Source organism: Mus pahari, chromosome 21, assembly GCF_900095145.1.
Source record: "Mus pahari chromosome 21, PAHARI_EIJ_v1.1, whole genome shotgun sequence".
Lineage (NCBI taxonomy): Eukaryota > Metazoa > Chordata > Mammalia > Rodentia > Muridae > Mus > Mus pahari.
In genome coordinates, this window is record NC_034610.1 from 52,579,070 (window position 1) to 52,583,682 (window position 4,613).

The 4,613-nt window shown below is 38.7% G+C and overlaps 1 pseudogene; it reads left to right on the forward strand.

Moving 5' to 3' along the window:
* LOC110337994 overlaps positions 1-827 on the forward strand; it is a 3,520-nt pseudogene extending 2,693 nt beyond the window's left edge.
* The last annotated feature ends 3,786 nt before the right edge of the window (positions 828-4,613 follow it).

Genomic DNA, 4,613 nt, shown 5'->3' on the forward strand with positions numbered 1-4,613 from the left:
AAATTTGGGGAGACTGCTTTCATTGCACCCCCGTGTGAAATGATTCCAATTGAATGGGTATACTGAAGAATAACAACTGGATCTTTTCTCAAAAGGAACTCTGGTGTAAAGGAGGGGTATAAGTTTTACCCATCAAAAGTGGAGACGCTCTTCAAGGATGATGCCAGTAATGATCCACAGAGGTCCAAGGAGCACCTCATCACTGCAGAATTGTGTTTTGCTGGACTTGTTATAGGGCATACTGAAGTAGACATCATGAGCCATGACACACAAGCTATATTTTAAATTTTAGAGAAATCCTGGCTTCCCCAGAACTGTATACTGGTTGATATGAAGATTGAATTAAGAGTTGATGTAAACACAAAAGAGATCGTTCTTGCCAATGTCATTGATAATGATTCCTGGAGACTATGGCCATCAGGATATTGGAGCCAGCAGAAAGACAAACAACCTTACTCAAAGCAGTAACTCCAGAAGGACTCTAGATGGTAAAGAAAAACTTTGAATGGGTTGCTTCTCAAGTCAGACAGTCAGTGCAGGGTGGTAGTGCTGATGGAATCAACCTCTGACCTTGGTAACTGTGAAAAAAATTAAGGCAGCTTGTGGAAATTTTGGGATTCCATGTGAACTTAGAATAGCACCCTCAAATAAAAGACCAGAAAAAAATTCTGAGTATTAAAGCTGAATATGAAGGGGATCACATACCTACTATATTTGTCACAGTGGCAGGCATAAGCAATGGTCTAGGCTAAGTGATGTCTGGTAATACTGCATATCTGGTTATCAGCTGTCCTCCAGTCACACCAGCGCAGAGACTGAAAGAATGACCATCCATAGACTGCCCCACCTGGGGATCCATCCCATATACAACCACTAAATCCAGACACTATTGTGGATGCCAATAAGTGCTTGCTGACAGGAGCCTGATATAGCTCTGTCAATGCCTGACAAAACAGAAGTGGATGCTCACAACCATCCATTGGATGGAGCATAAAGTCCCCAATGAAGGAGCTAGAGAAAGTACCCAGGGAGCTGAAGGGGTCTGAAGTCCTATAGGAGGAACAACAAAGGAACTAACCAGTACCCCCAGAGCCCCATGGGACTAAACCATGAACCAAAGAAAACACATGGTGGGACTCATGGCTCTAGCTGCATATGTAGTAGAGGATGGCGTAGTTGATCATCAATGGGAGGAGAGGCCCTTGGTCCTCTGAAGGCTTGATGCCCCAGTGTATGGGAATGCCAGGGCAGTTAGGTGGGAGTAGGTGGGTGATTGCAGTAGTACCCTCATAAAAGCAGGGGAGGGAAGATGGTATAGGGTGTTTGCGGAGAGTAAACAGGGAAAGGCAGTAGTACCCTCATAAAAGCAGGGGAGGGAAGATGGTATAGGGTGTTTGCGGAGAGTAAACAGGGAAAGGCGATAACACTTGAAATGTAAATAAATAAAATATCCAATTTAAAAAAATAAGTAATCTCAGAAGAGTCAATAAAAAGGAGGGGAAAGCCACACCAAACAACTAAATTATTGGAATCAATAAATGCTGTCCAGACTTAATAGTGTCAATACCTGATAAAAGGACACAGACAACAGAGTGAATTGGAATCAAGATACAACTTTTTGCTACATCCAAGAAAGACACCTTACTATCAAGAATAGATGCTATTTAATGAGATGTAAAAAGATATTCTAAGAAAGTGGACCAGAAACAAACAGGTATATTCATTTTTAAATATGCCAAAATACACCAAAAACAAAGAGACTGGAAGACATACTCATTAAGGGAAAAGTACACCAAAGAATATCTCAGTTATAAACATCTATTCGTCCAACAGCAAGGCATCTATCTTAGTCAGAGTTATTACTGCTGTCATGAAACATCATAATCAAAGCAACTTAGAGAAAAGTTTTCTATGGCTTGTGTTATCACATCACAGTTCATCATCAAAGGTAACCAGGACAGGAACTCAAACAAGGAACTCAAGCTGATATAAGAGGCCATGGAGGAGTGGTGCTTGCTTCTCATGGACTGTTCATCCTGCTTTCTTATAGAACACCGGCCAAAGGATGGCACCACACACAATGGGCTGGGACCTCTCACTTCAGTCACTCTTCAGGCTCTTCAGGAAATGCTCTTCAGGCTTGCCCAATCTTGTGGAACCATTTTCTAAGTCTAGATTCAGATGTCTCAGCTTGTGTCAAGTTGGCATAAAACTATATAGCACAGCACCCAAGTTCACTAAAAATACACTACTACAAGTAAAATCACCATTGACTCTCACAAAATGATAGTGGGTGACTTCAACGCCTCACTCCCACCATTAGACAGAGAACTGCTAGAGCTGACATCATAAGTCAAATGGACCTAGCAGATAGTAAGAGAACATTTTACCCAAGCACAAAAATTTGAGATATATCATATCTCCATATTAACAATGTAATAGTACACTTAAAAATATCTAGAACAAAAAGAAGAAATGATAACCACTGTGGTCAAGTAGGCTTCATTCCAGAGATGCAGAGAATGTTTGATGCACATAACGTGATAAATGTAATACACCATATAAGTAAACTGAAATATAAAAGCACATGATCATCTCATAAGATGCAGACAAAGCCTTTGACAAAAACCCAGCACTCTTCATGATAAAAGCCCAGGAGAGACTAGGGATTGAAGTGATGAACTTAATACAGGTAATTTAGAGCAATCCCACAACCATCACCAATCACAACAGAGAGAAACTCAAAACATTTCCACTAAAATCAAGGACAAGACAAGGATGCCCTCTGTCTCTGTACTTAAGTCAGTAAAGAACATGAAGTCTTAGCTAGAGCAATAAGACAACTGAAAGATATCAAGAAACAAGAAAGGAAGAAGTCTGAGTATTATTTGCAGATTATAAAATTACATACATAAATGTCCCTAAAGACTTATCCAGGAATATTCTATGGCTGATAAAAATCTTTAGCAAATGAGTGGAATACAAAGTTAATACACAAAAATCAGTAGCCCTCCTAGATACAAATGACAAATGGATTGAGAGAGAAATCAGGGAAGCAATAACTTTTATAATATCTTGAAAATAAATAAACTATTTTGGAGTAACTCTAGCCAAACAAGTGAAAGATTTCCATCATAAAAACTATAAAACACTGAAAAAAGAAACTGAACTTTTAGAATATTAGAAGGTGGGAAGGTCTCCAAGGCTCTTGGATCAGTAGGATTAAGATGCTAAGCAGTAGTATGTCACCAACGAAAAGTAAACTCAGTGGTGTTCTGGGAGGGTCATTTTGTCTCATAGTCCATTTTTAAGCCTTGTCTGTTGTTTTGTTTTGGCTTTGTTTTGTTTTTAGTTTTTTGTCTTAAAGGTCTTTTGCTTCTATGTTCAGCTTCTGTTTTTGTGTTTTTATGGGATTTTTGTGTGTGATAGTGTACATGTCTCTGTGACTGTATGCGTTTGCTGTGCTTTTTCTTTGGGTCCATTTTTCTGTTTGTTTTGCCCTATTTTTTGGTTGTTGTTGTTGTTGTTGTTGTTGTTGTTGTTGTTTGATTTCTAATGAGAGAAAAAAAAGAAAGGGTGTGGATTTGGGTGGGCCTGGAGAACCTGAGAGGAGTTGAGTGAGGGGAAACTATTATGATGACATATTGTTTGAAAAATATCCATTTTTAATAAAAGTTAACATTAATAAAAAATGAAAAAGTAAGCAAAAATTATTAAGTAAGTGAAAATTTTCAAAAATACTCAGTTCAACAAACATAAAACTTTCAATTCCATGGTATAAGAGTCATGTTTGTGGAGGCCACCATTATAGTCAGTTGCATATCTCAAGCACAACAGGATCTCAGTTTTAACTTAATGAATGAACTATTTTTGTTGTGTTTCATAAAGTGATGACCTTAAAGTGAGACAACATACTCCCATTCATAGCATCAGACATCCTGAGACAAAACCCATATGACGGCAGTATTTAGCAGCATCTTCCTAAGTCCTTTCCATAACTTCACAGATAACTCAATTTGAGTTAATATGACCATTGTCTATGATCGGTATTATGAATAGTGGCTAAGCCACTGTCATCACTAAAGCTGTAGTCCATCTTTATAAGCAATGAGGTCCCAGACTGAGTCATCATCTTTCAGTTTACTTTGCAGAATGTTAATCTGGAAAAGGATTTCTGAACATCTAGAAAGACATTTAACCTCTGAGTAGGCTTTGGCCCCTCGTCTGCCTCTTCTCCCTGGGCTTTAATGACCTTTCAATCTCTGTCCCAAATTCAAGTTGTGCCCTAAGCATTTCCTCTGCCAGCGAGTCTTCTCAGTCTTTGAGATTTCGGAGGTAGACACTGAGCCAATGAGCTTAATGTGGGTAGTGGATATTTTGTAAATGAAGAAACAGAGTTCATTTCACCGACTGCCAGACTCTGATTGGAATATTTGATTTCATACATTAAAGTAAAACACTTTGGGAAAATGCCTTCTATTGATGTTAAAGATTGTAGTTTTCATACAATTATCCTTTAATTCCTTTGATTTTTCTTCCTCCGGAGTAACCTCACTTATCCAGACTCCTGGCCCAGGGCATACCACAAGCATGTCAGGATACTTAATGACAGT